Source organism: Patagioenas fasciata, chromosome 12 (genome assembly GCF_037038585.1).
Source record: "Patagioenas fasciata isolate bPatFas1 chromosome 12, bPatFas1.hap1, whole genome shotgun sequence".
NCBI lineage: Eukaryota > Metazoa > Chordata > Aves > Columbiformes > Columbidae > Patagioenas > Patagioenas fasciata.
In genome coordinates, this window is record NC_092531.1 from 21212424 (window position 1) to 21225820 (window position 13397).

A 13397-nucleotide genomic window follows, 5' to 3' on the forward strand; every position below is an offset into this window, starting at 1 on the left:
TACTAAAATTAAGATTTTTCCAGGGGGACTGGTAGTCCCGCTGTTCGGTTCATTGAACATTTCGGTTTGTGGGATTGCAACACCTCGTTTTCCTCATGAACCACTACTTCTATGGCAACTTTTCCAAAGAAAGTATTTCACAAGCAGCCACTGAAAATAATGTGGCTTTAGCAGTCTCCCTCGCTGGCGTTCTGAGGCCAGATAATCATAGTCTTTCCAAACTCCAACCTCAGGAACACAGTATAATCGCAAATGTCAGACAGACCACTCAAACAGAAGACAAACAGTTTCTTTTATTCACTATGACATCTTGGAAACACTCCAGGAGAAGCTCATACATCCTTTTGGCTTTACTACATTCATTTGTTCCAACCCATCCTGCTTTCCACCAAAAATACCACCTCTTGCTGCCTGCCAGATACCCCCTGCATGTAACCCCCTGCCTGTGCAGATGGCTTTAGGGACAGGTGCCACACCAAAGCACCGCTTGGCTCCTGCAGCTGTGTCTTCATTTGCCAAGAAGTGTGATAAAAGGGCAGAAATGGCTGCGAGCAAACAAGACGTGGCATTGGAAGTGGCTGCTGTTGTGAATAGGTATGCTCAGCCTGGTAGATTTTGGTGCAGAGGGTGGGAGTTTCACCTAACTGGACTGCCTGGAAAATTCAGGGGTGTTGTGACACGGATTAATCTCTCAGGGAGATGCAGACATATCCTTCCCCTAGAGCACTGAGGCTGCTTGTGGTGCCAGGCAGTGTTCAAGTGCCATGCAGCATCCACACACAGGACCAGGGGCACTGCTGATGCTGAGGAGTGGTTTTCAAAACCTTTTCCTCCAGCCGGCAGCTGTGGTTGGATGTGGGGTAAAAGGAGTGAGCTGGTTGTCGGGAATTCACAGACAGAACCGTCAGAGCACAGCTTGGTAAAGTGCTCAGCTCAGTGGCATACCTCTTTTGGCCTAAAGAATTTGGGAATGCAATAGCCCATCTGCTCTGAAATGATCAGTGAAGCTCCCTGTATTAGCAGTCAGAAGCCGCTTGGGTTTGCTAGAAAAAACAAACAAAAAAAAGGAGTCAGAAAGTCTCTAGCAACTGCCTTCAGCCATAAGAAGAGGCCAGAGCCTCTGGTCTATCCGGGACAAAAAGGTGGACGGCAGTAACCCATCAGGGCTGAGGTTAGTCAGTTAAGTTCTATAATTAGGAAATAAATAGCATGCTAAATAAACCCAGAGCAGAAGCTTTTGAGGAGGGTGACAGAGCTGGAAGTTGGCAAGGAGCAGCTGAATGAGAATGTGATGGAAAAATACTGAGCAGGTGGGCCACGTGCCATCTCCCCGACTGGTTTGTATGATGCAGCCGTTCTCCCATCCCTGGAACTTGTCTCCTTACATTGTCAGCTCCTCAGGACAGAAGCTGGTCTATTTAGAGATCTGCAAAGTGCCCATTACGCTTTCAAACACCATTTTCAGAAAGTACGTAAGAGTCCAAAGAGCACCGAGCATCCAGATCCAAGAGGCTCTCTAACAGCACGGCTCTGCAGCCCACGAGCCAGTGCTTCGCTGGCTCTGCAGGGAAGGCAGAGCAGGCAAAGAGGAAAAAGCTTTGCCTTCATTTCCATCTGCAAAGCTTTTTTGTGCTCACATGTCACTGACAGGCACTTCGCTTCTTTTCAGCTGGCAATCAAATGCTGTCTTAAGAGATGTTTTCACTCTTGCTCCTGCTACACTGGCAGAGATCAACACCCCGATGTCTCCTCCAGCAAAAAGGTTTCCTCAGAGGTGCAATGTCCCTGGGAGTCCTTCACTGCACAGTGAGTTTGCTGAGCAGAAGAAAAGCTGGGCCAGGGGAAATGAAGCAGAAAAAAAAGAGTTTGAGTTCCTTGTGGCAGCAACAGCCAAGAGAGAGGGGGATGTGAAGAACAAAAGGTGACTGTCACCATGGTGTTGTATAGGGGTGCCTCAGGCTGGCTCAGCACCACACAGAGTTCTCTCTGCCTGGGACCTTCCCAATTGCTGGGTTTAAAAAGTCCTTTTTTGTGGCCTCATTGTACAGAGGTAAGTGCATCCCCAAAGCACAAGGCAAAGCTGTGTGGTTTTCCTTTGCCTGCAGTTTCCAGCAGTTACATGTGGCCTCTTTTGCAGCATCCACATTACTCACAGAGGGATCCTCCTGTCTCTGAAGCATTAGGGTGTTCCTGGAGACCCCCAACCCAGTTCTCCACAGGAACATCAGACAGGAGCATCTGCTGGGCTGGAGCTGCCAAATCCCTCCCTACAAGGCCGGGAACGAAGCTCAGCTCTTCCCAGCGCCCTTCGTTTACGGGATGGTTGGGGCTTCCGCTCAGATGGCATTTCCTGAGCATGAGCTGTTTGCTGTGAGTGGCACAGCCTTGCTTCTGGCTCTGGGCCAGTGTACTCCACCTCCTGCACAGGCCACCGCTCCTCACAGTGCTCATCATCACACCCGCTCTGCCCCGCCAACATCAGGTCCCCACACACTCAAGAGGTATGGCAGCTTCCCTCACAAGCCACAGTTCACCAGCTGTTTTAGTAGCCCTAAGCCATGTTTTTATTCACAAAGATGCTTGCTCCCTCACAGTCATCTCTGCTCCCGCACCAGAACACCCCAACATTGTTCAGAGCAACACACCGATACACACCGGTTCCTCCTTCCCTTTCTGGGGATACAGCACTTTTCCCACCATATCCCACCTTCTTGTAATATGCAGACAGCTCAGGAGTTGGGCTCCTGCTGCCATGGCCACCTGTGAATTTATGTTGCCACCTCTCCAGTGTGAGTCCCCTCTGGTTCTCCCCTCACATTGCTCACTGATGGATCGGGGCACCCCTGGTATAAAAGATCACCCTATGCTTCACTTGAACAAGAAGTGGGCAGCTAAGAGCTTGGTTTGCTTTGCTTTGTGAGGCTGTGCGTAAGAAAGCTCTCGTGTAGCAGCAGAGCTTTGTTCAGGTCAGAGAAACCTTCAACGGCCTTGAGGATTTAAAATAAAAGCCTTGCCTGGAGGGTCAGCTCCAGTTCCTGGCGTATTTTCCTGCTTGGATCTTTGTTTCCTTGCCTGGATTGATGGTGAGGAGCCAAAGTACACCTGGAATCAACTGGTCTGCAATCTTCCGTAATCAAATTCAAACACATTCTTCAAATATTTAGTTATGAGGTTGATTCCAGAAGTTTATCCACTAATGCTATCTCACAGCCTGATCACAAGCATCAACCCAGCTGCCTTCAGACATACCAAACCTCAGCCCAGCTGAGTTTCCGACCAGTTTAGCAACCAACATAAACCCCGGATATTTTCACATGGTTAATTAAAAGCTGAAGATAAGGAATCCAGCTCCCATTTGACTGAATGGTGCAGGATCCCATCTGTAGCATGAGAGGAGAGAAGTGCTTGCCATGGGGCTGCCGCTGTTTCTGTTCTGCCCCTGTCACTGCAGCAGTCCCCTCACTGCCCTTCCTCAGAGCTCCCTTCTTCGCCATGACTCAGTCTACAGCAGTTAGTCATCTCTCCAGATATGTAACTCTCTGTGGAAAATGTGACTTGCTCCTTGAGAGCTTTCGCTATGTAGGAAGCTCCAACTCCCGGTAAACAGAGGAAACAAAATGTCTGAAATCAGGGAAAGGATTTTTCCATCCAGTTATATAAAGCAATCACTAACATAGCTAGGAACAGTTGATGTTACTAGCAACCCAACCTGGCTCTTTTGGAAAGCTACAGGAAAAGCAAGTTTATAAACATCACATTGCAGACATTTTTTATTCTATTTTTTGTTTTCCTCCAGTGCCTTCCAGATGTGGCAGGCTCTGTTCACCTCCGGGCGGATTCTGCTGTCCCTGTCCCACATCCCCCTTGCTGGGATGAGACTCAGCGAGTGCTCCTGTGATTCTTGAGGGGCTGAGGCCAGACTCCTTCACTCCTGCTTATGAGGCCCTGGAGGTGACCCCAGCTCGCTCCCCAGCGCCAGACTGGCCACACGGAGGTGGCGTTGGGCTCCACGGGACACAAAACCTCTGAAGGCCTAACCACCATTCTTAAGGCTCTAAGATCTTGTTCTTAAATGATTTTTTTATTGCAACGGAATATTACACGACCAGTATTCAGCACCTTGTGGCAGGCTGGAGAAGTTCTGACCCACCCAGCCCTCAGGACCACCAAGCTCCACGTCACTGAGGGCTGAACACGCACCTCACCCGGAGCCGCTGCCCAAACCGCCTCCATCCCGTGGCGCGGGTGGTGGCTCGGGCAGCAGGAAGCGAACAGCGCCGAGGCTTCACCCCCGCACCAGTCACCGTACCTGTCACCGTACCTGTCACCGCTCCCCACCCCGCACCACTCCGCTCCACCCTCCGTTGCCCCGCTCTGTCATGGCGCCAGCAGCCCCGGCTCCCCGCAGGCGCCGGTAGCCCCGCCCCACCCCGCCCGCACACGCCAATCACCGCTCGCCGCCTGACTGAAAGGCGCCGAAGCCAACGGAGCCGCAGTGTCCCGCCCCGCTGCGTCTCCAGCAGCCAATGGCGCCCGTGTAACCCGCCTGGCTCGCTCTCCCACCCTCATCTCGCTTTCTCGCCAATCCGTGCTGGGGCTGGGGCGGGAGCACCGCGGCGGCGTGGCCAATGGAAGCGCGAGGGCGGTTGCTAAGGGGCCGCGCGTAGCGGGGCTGGTGCAGACGGGTGGGAGCTGGTGGTGGCGGTGCGGTCGGGTCCGCAGGTGAGGTGGCCGCGTTCCGGGAGCCTCTTTCTCGCAGGGTTGAGGGGGCCTGGTCAGATTCAGCTCCCAGCGGTGCGAGGTCTGAGGGAGTGTTTGCTGACTGGCCGGCTGCTGTCCCGCGGCCGGGTCTGTCAGGCGCCGGGCGGTCAGCGCTGCTTCTCTCGCTCCGGCCTCGGGCTCCCTGTGCCTGCTCAGCACCTTCTGTTTATTTTCCGCAGCAGGGTTGCCTTATGTGTTGATTTCCTGGGGTGGAGGCGGGGGTTTGGCCTGGCTGTGGTGGTCTTCTGCGGTCCCGTCCCGTCCCCGTGCCTTCGCTTTCCGTTCGTGTCGGGGTTGGGAGGCCCGTGGGGTGGTGCTGGCCTTCCCATCGCTTCGCGGAGTTGCGCGGGTATCCGGGACAGGGAGAGCGGCCTGAACAGCCTGTGCTACGGAGTGAAGGTCGAGGCGGGGAGCTGAGTGCAGAGCACCCCGAGGGGATGGTGCTGGGGGGAGACAGAGCCAGGTGTATCAGGTCACCCTGCTCCCACTAAATGAGGCTCTTATCTGTTGCTGATGCTTCTGGGTCCTAACACCGCTACTAGCAGTTTGCACTGACTTTAGACTTCCTTTTGTTGATGTGTACCATATACCTGCTGGTAAGCTTGTGTGATAGAGCTTTGTCCACTCCATTCTACAACTTCACATATAACTTGTGGTTTACTCCAGCACAAAATGGGTAGATGGATGTATCACATGTGATGTGTTACAGCTGGTGAAATCCCTCACCTGGTAGTAACTTTTTCAAAGAGGTATGTTAGCAGCAGCTTTATTCCCACTGTTATGGCTGGAGGGATGGTGTTCTGTAGCTGCATTCTCATGCAGGTCTTCTCAGAGAATTCAAACAGCTTACTCTTCTTGCTGATGTGCTGTTGTCACTGATGCAATAAGTACTAAAGATTCCTGTTTGCCACTTAGAGGTTGCTGTTCAGTGCCTCCTTCTGTAATGTTTGTGGCTTATTAATCGGTTAACTGATACAGTGTGTTCATCTTACATGCCGTGTTTATCAATGATTATCATGCTCAGCCACGTTTGTAATATTGCTTAAGGTGACGTATTCTAATCCTTACTGATATGGTGTTCATAGAACACACAGATCAGTCGTTTGCATTTGTGATATCTCTTCTTTGATGTTTGTTTCCTGTGCAGGGAGTTTCGTTATTGACAATCAATCTCTGGTTGTTCTGTTGTTATCTTTTCTTGGTTCATCTACTTCACGTTATTTCCTAGACACTTGTTTAGTTCTTATATTGCAAGAGAAGTTTGAAAAGCTTCTCTGTCCTCTTCTGGGATCAGTGGACATGCAGCCTTTCTTATGATTCTAGCCATTGTTTATTTCAGTCTCAAAGTCAAGAGTAAGAGCAGGAAGGATATTGAAAAAGAACTAAGCTAATGTTTGGGATTTTCTGTACTCCTGCCTTATTCTTAAAAGTAGTTGTGTTTCAGTTTTTGCATGGGAGGCTCTCTGATTGAATGAATTAGCTGGATAGAAGATGAGGCTGACCTGGGATTGTACCAGACTGTCTTTTCTAGAGGTGGAAAAAACTTGGAGGTTGGCGATGAAACCTTCCATCTTGCAAAACTGTTTCTGAAGAAGTTAAATTAATTTGTTCTGCTCTTCTTGTGAAAGCTATGTTTTTCTGTTCGGGGATGGATAGCAGCTTAGGCTCTTAGTGGTTCATAAAACTGCATTATTAAATTTGTCATGTGAAAACCCAGAGATTAACACACTGAAATGTCACTGTTCTGAGATGTGGTACTGGGAGGGAGAGATGGCAGAATAGCATCATTTGTCCTTGACACAGGCATATAGAGAGGCTATCCAAATCTACTATGTTCCAGCTGTACATTTAGATGTAATTTGATGCACTATAGAAAATAGTGGCATTCAGACCTTCTGTAGTTTAATCTTGCTCAGTAATGGGAGCGTCCTGGTGCTGTTGGATTCACATTGTCCTGCTACTCCCCTTTCTTGCTCTTTCTTTGTCGTCTTCATCCTTACTTCCATGCTGCCAGCTCTGGCAGTGTGAGAACTTGGATTACGTTAATGGAGAACAGGATTTAGCAAAGACTCTAGTAAGGATGTACATGCTCATGTCTTGGTGCTTGTCACTCCTGTTGAAAAGTGTAGACACCAGCCTGAAACTGGTGTTCTGGACTTTTCAGCAAAAGCCTAAATCATCATAGTTCTGCTAGTATATTGAAGTCTACATTTTCAAGTTTCTGTGGAAGATGGTTTTCTGTGATGTGTTATGCTCAGGATTGCTATTCTTAATGTGTACTATGGATCAGCTGAACTTCTGTGCAAATACTTGCCCTTCAGCCTAAATAGCTTGTGAAGATTAAGCTTATGTGCAGTTTAAAAGATCTGATCAAACTCAGTTGATGGAGTTCAGTAGCAAACGATTTAATGTCAATGTACAAGGGCAGTCTGCCCTTATGGAGAAGCAAAGTCCCCCTTGGCCAACATCTGTGGGTGGCAATGATGTTAAGTGAGTCAGGCAGCTATCTTAGCCTCTTTTTAGCTCTAGGAAGGCTTGTGTGCCCGGGGGCTTGCCTTTTCTCCAGCTATATCAGTTGATTTGATAATAAAGATTGTCTCTGACTGCCAGCCTTAACTCTGCCAGCATCAGACAGCAGTAATTCAAAATGCTTTGCAAAGCAGTTCTGTACAAAACAGGTGCTTGAAACATCTATGTGCTTGTGCTCCATTAGAGGTAGCAGCAGTGGAAGGAAGCGTCGTACTTTGGAATGTACAGAGGATTTTTGTCTATATCTCTAGACTGACCAAGAAGTGCAGTTGCCTAGTGCTTAGTCTACTGTTGATAGATACTTGAGTTTGTCATTGTCATAGATTCAGTCCAACTAAAATTGCAACAACAACTTCCTCTACAAATATGGACTGAGCTCCTGCAAATGCCAAACCCTTCTGAAACTTCTAATATACTGGTTCCTAATAATTAAGCAACAGCCCTGTTCAGAGCATTGAGTATTCAAAACGGTGTAATATGGGCCCTTCACAGAAAGGGTCAGCTAGGACAAGTGACTGGCTTCTAGTGAGGGGTTCACCATTCAACAATTTGTCCTGCTTCTAAACTTATTTACAGTTTCAAAGATACTTTTGCGCAGAAATACAGGTTCCAGAACAATTATGCTGAGGATGTTCAAGACTCGCTGTCCTGTAACTGGGACATCTAGTTCTGCACAGTGTTGGTTGAGCACATGTGAGTATGAAAGGTTGTACCAAGTGAAATAAGCAGATGGACAGTCATGTACAATGAACTTCCTTGTAAGAGGTAAGGAGAAAATATCCTCAGATATCCCTCCCACTCAGATTCTGCAGGATGGTGGACAGTGCAGCTCTTCAAACTTTGAGTTGCTGGTGACTGCTGTAGTGCTCCAAACCGGGGTTTTGTTTTGGCTTTTTTTCTATTGGCATTCTGACAAAACTCAAGTATTCTGTAGTAGTGGAAGCTGTATGTTGGTCAGGTCCTGTCTCTTTGTATTTGGTTCTTTTGTCCTGAAGCATTATTGCTTAATTTTTAATGTAGTGATGTGAATTAAACTACTTTAGTGTCAGTGTTCTGTCTTGGACAGACTCTGAGAGAATGACTCTGCAGATCTCCTGTACTGCTGTGGAGCAGAGCCACTCATTGGGGAGTGGGGGAAATAATGCGTGTGAAGACTTCAGAGTGAAATGGCAGCTCAGCTTTTGATCATGTTCTGACTGCTTGAACTGGACCACTTGTGGATAAAGTTCTGTTAGCTGTCTTAACTTGTGCTTTGCTGAGATGCTCTCTCCCTGCTGTGCAGCTCATCTGGTGTGGAGCTGAGTAAACAGCTGTGATGTGTTTGGACTTCAAACTGCTCCTCTGATGTGCATGTCCGTGACAGTACAGGGTCTGAAGGTAAATGATGCTTTAACAGTATGATGCTTCATTTCAAAATACAGTGAAGGAATACGGCAGACTCTTTGAGGGTGGGTTAAGCCTGTACTGCAGTTAGTACTGGCTCACTTGGCTATCTGGCTTGATGCTAGTAGCATTCCCTCTGCTACTGAGCATGAGTTGTCAGGTTCTCTGCAATGTGTTTGAGTTTCTTCCTTGAGCCTAATGCTGCCTGCTGACATGGGGTTACCTGGTAGGTAAGTGACACCTGCTAATGCTGTTAGACTGTGGAAGGATGTTCGTCAGTATTTCTTCTCTCTCAGTACCTAAAATTAAGCTCGACCTCTTCTACAGGGAGCTGAAGCGCTGTCCTGTAGTTCTGTAAGGCAACGGTTTGAGTGTGACAAAGTCCCAAGTCTCTGCAGTAATCTATTAATTGTTTGCTTACATAACATGAGCCTTTCCTTTAAGATAAGATGCAATTAATTGGTTTTTGTGGAGTCATCAGAGCCTTGTCTTGTCTTAGCTTAATCTTGTAGATCAGGTGTGTGCAATAAAAGCTAATGCAGTGTTTTTCAACCCATCTGTGACAAGCAGGAACCAGATGAGGTGACTTACAGGTAGTCTATGTAGCAACCCTCTTAGATAACATACAAAAGCTGCCTGTTGTGCAGTAGAGCCATTTTGATCAGTTAAAATGATATTGTGAAGAAATAAAAGGAGTTCCTGTAGTTGGAAGGAAGTGAAATTCAAGGCTCATTAGACTGTAACTTAGTCTTGGGGAAGTGAAAGACCTGAAGAGTCTGTCCTTGTTGGCTATAGAATTATTCCCAGGTGTGTTCCCAAGCCAGCTGCCTTGGCACATACACCCAGCCCTATTAGGTGCTTGACTTCTGCTCAAAGTCAAAAAAGGGAAAAAGACTACAGTTAAAAGCACCTGTCTTTCTGACTGTGCTGATAGTGCCTTATGCTATGAACTTTGTCCCTGTAACCTCACAGTAACTCTAACTTTAGTATATGAGCCAAGTATTGTATCTTATGAAAAGGTCACATTCCAGTGACGGCACCAGCCAATAAATCCTGTTGGAACACAGTGTAAACAGTACCTGCTGCTTTTTATACTCGCCAGCCAGCCAAATCCTGGCACGGGGCAGAGGGATTTGCACAAAGCACTTCCACGTGCTGTCCAAATAATGTTCTTTTAAGCATCCTTGAGATGGGGCATGTCAGTGTGCCCTCTTTATATACAGATAAAAATCTGTCAGATGTTTGACCGCAAAACTGTGGTGGGCATTGCCAACCTCCCGATGACTCTGGTGAGGACTGAATGTGATCTCTCATGCCCACATCTCCTGAAAGCCTAAGCTTAAGTGCTTGAAGTGCTCAGCTAGTTCTCAATTATACTCTCTGTGCTTTGAGTCCTAATTGGCTATTTTAAATGGCCAGAAGTACCAAATGGTACATGAAGATGATCTTGGAGTTTGCTTCTGATGTGTTTGCTTCTGACCTAGCGCTGAAGATGATGGGGGGGTTCTGCATGGGGTGAGCTTGGTTAGATGCCAGTCTCGAAATAAGCAGTGTGATGCCTTGTTTTGTGTGCCTAAGCGAATGAGGCATAGTACTGATCTGGCCCTAAAATACTCAAATCTATGCAATTCTTTGGGGAACTCTTTTTCTGTAAAAACAGAAGCATCTCTTACACAGAAAGCACTGGATAAAAGGCAGGATACACGACTGCACAATAAAACTTGAGGTTGTTTTCATGAATCCTCTTGCACAGATTCCTGTATTCATGTAGATTGTGTGACCTCGGACTGTTCTCCAGTGATTTACAAAAACTTAGGTTGGCAGCCTTTCCCATCAATCACATTGCTTCAGTCTTTCCCAGTGTATATGTTCCCTGTGTATGTTTTCATCCAAATGGCCTCTAAACATCCTTCTCTGTATTTAAACCATTAAATGCTCAGCAGTGAGATAGTTCTGTATACTTCCTGGAGTGACATTTGAATAATATGCTGGAGTAAAACTTAACTTTGTTTAAAGACCTTCGTAGTACTCTGACTTTCCACCCTTTCCTTGTTCAAGTTCCCCCTTCCATAATATGGTTCTAAATAACTTACCTGGTAGCAACAGGCCTGTAACTTCTGGTTTGCAGTGTATCTTTACGAAAAGGCATTAGCTTTGGCTGCATGGGTGCAACCCTTTAGAGTGTTTCTTTCCTCATGTTTAGCAGACTTGCTTTCAGAGTTTCATTCCCCAACCAGGCACTACAAATAAATGAAGCCAGTCCAAGAAATGTCTGGTAAATTAGTTCATGAAGTCTGTCTGCTTAATCTGTCTAGAAGCAGATGCTTTGTCTCATCTGAATCTTGTTGGGGAAGACAAAGGGTATTACACTATTTCGTAGAAGCTATAAAATGGTAGGAAAGGGGATTTTTCAATGTGTTCAGTTTGGGCCAGATAACCTCCAGTGGTTTGGTGTCCAGTGGAACTTTGGGAGCACCAGTGAGCCAGGACACTGCCTGGTGGGAGGGCATCTAGGAGGCTTTTGTATCAAACTGCCATTCCTGGAAATGGGATTCTTTCAGCATTCTTCAGTGAATGTAATGGAGCATAAAATATTTTGCTAGTGGAGCCTCTTAAGGAGGCTGCCTTTACTCCTTGAGCAGTTTTGTAGAGCTGCATCTTCGCATTAGCCCAAAGCATTTCTAATTCCTCAGTGAAATGAGTCTGCCAGGCTTTCAGTTGTTCATTAAAAGGTTTGAGGGAAGGACCCTGTGGGAGTGGCTGCCTTTAATGTCTTTGCTTTTTCACTGTTGGCTTTCCAGTATGCAGAGTCAGGTTCAGCTTCGGCATGGCTGGAGGAGCTGTGATGCTTGGTAGCTACCAGATCGCGTGCGTACTGCATTGAGTCACGGAATGAAGTGCCTTTTCTTCCTGGAAAAGTCTCCTCTTCTCCAGGAAACCTGTAGCAGAAGTGTATACAGGTCTCAGATGTGTTGTCAGTTGTGACTTCACTTACTGTACAGATAAATATCTTGATGATGACTTTCCCAAAACCCAGTGTCTTTGAAATAATACATAAGGAATTAGCTGTAGCTCTACTGGCTTTTGTTGTACTTGCTTCTGTTCCTGTCTGGAAAGGAGAGACATAAGGTTTTCTCACCATACTTGTACAGGTGAGGTGCACTCTGTTAACAGTAACACTGAAGTGTTTCCTTTAACATGATTTTCAGCTTTTTATTCCATGATGAAAGGACAAATGAAAAGATGTAACAAATCCAGCACTCTTTCTAATGATTGATCTTAAAGTTAATCCTCTGTCACAAATGGGACTTCAGAATATTGTGTGAAAAGACTTACTCTTTGGGGCTGTCATGCCTTTAGGTGACTTTTAAAGAAGAACTGTACACTTAAGGTACTTCAAAAATAACATCCTTGGCCACAAGAGTTTCAACTTCTTTGTGTTCCTCAATGTCAATCTCAAACCCTGGGATGGATGAGAAGGCAGGTATGATTGCTCCCAGTGATATACTTACTACCTCTTGTGAATTTTACCTAGGCTTCTAAAAGTGAATCTAGTGTTCTGTATACAGAAAAGGAAAAATGTTTGTTTGTATTAATGCCGACCCATTTAGAGGAGATTCTAGATAACCAGTGTTGAGCCAGTCAAATTTTTATCTGCCCTTTTTTTAGTAAACAGACAAGTGTATTGGGTCAATGCAAAAAGGGTTTAACGAAACAGAAGCAAGGTGACCTTATCCCTGCTTGTAAATAGAGAGGCATTTGTCTGATGTGATTAGAGGCCAGAGCTCTCAAATCCATTTCTGCAAGTTAAACCCTTAAAATTTTAGGGCAGAGTGTTCTGGCAAATCTGCCCTGGCTGATACAGATCTGTTTAGGTCTTTAGAAATACCAGACCCCTGAGAAATTACTTGAAGTGCTGCGACTGAGCTTGTAGGTGAGATCCTGACAAACACATTAACCTCTAGCACATATTAGAGATATGTAAGTTCAGTGAATGTGTATTTAGGCTGTCTAAAATGGAAGAATACTAGTTCACAAGTGTCAAAGCATAATCCTGCCTATCAACAACTGATTTTTCTGAAAGTAACTTCAGGCTAGTATGCTTTTTTTAAGGCAGTGAGAGATAAGTGTCAGAAAAGGTGTGGTGTGTTTGTAATCTAAAAATTATGTGGGAGGGATGACTTCCGGGGAGATACAGCTTAGCTGGATCAATTATATTGAGTCACTAGTAAAAACGGCTAGTGACTCATCATGTCCAGTTTTATTTTTAACAAACTCACTAATGTAAAAGCTGTAAACAGTGAGCTAACTTAAAATCCAGGTGGCAGGAAGTTCTTAGGTAACTTTTGTATTGGTGTCTTTATTAATTTTCTAAATAAAACAATGAAAGGAAGATGCCAACAGAACTTCTGGAAGTTTCAACTGGAGAAGATTTGCTTGAGCACCTGGTTGTCCTTGAGTTCAGGAGCTTGGTTCTCTTCTGCTGATTGTACCTTCACTGGAGAAGCTATCGCTGTAATTTGCCTGTGTCTTCTGCGCAGCTGGAGGTAGTGTTGGTGGCAGTCTTGGTAAAGTAGGTAGCATAGTACAGATGAACATTAACTCTTCATTGAGACACATGATGCCAATGTAATCTCCCGATTAGAAGAATAAATAGCTTCTCATAGCCCATTCCTCTCTCCCTTCTACTGTGACACTCAGAATTGGAAAACAAAAGCTTTGGA

General features: G+C 46.1%; 1 protein-coding gene and 1 long non-coding RNA gene across 2 annotated transcripts in view; one reads left to right on the forward strand and one right to left on the reverse strand.

Annotated features, from left to right (window-relative positions):
• Positions 1-273: 273 nt before the first annotated feature.
• On the reverse strand, positions 274-4389 carry LOC139828956 (uncharacterized). Its single transcript, XR_011741105.1, has 2 exons — positions 4310-4389; positions 274-1831 (listed from the first exon to the last, which is right to left on the reverse strand). It is a non-coding gene; the product is annotated as an uncharacterized lncRNA (long non-coding RNA).
• A 243-nt stretch (positions 4390-4632) lies between these two features.
• The window catches only part of ABHD2 (abhydrolase domain containing 2, acylglycerol lipase), a 38739-nt gene continuing 29974 nt past the window's right edge, over positions 4633-13397 (forward strand). Inside the window, exon 1 of the mRNA XM_065847216.2 lies at positions 4633-4722. The gene's annotated coding sequence lies outside the window, so the exon portion shown is untranslated. The remainder of the gene's footprint in view (positions 4723-13397) is intronic.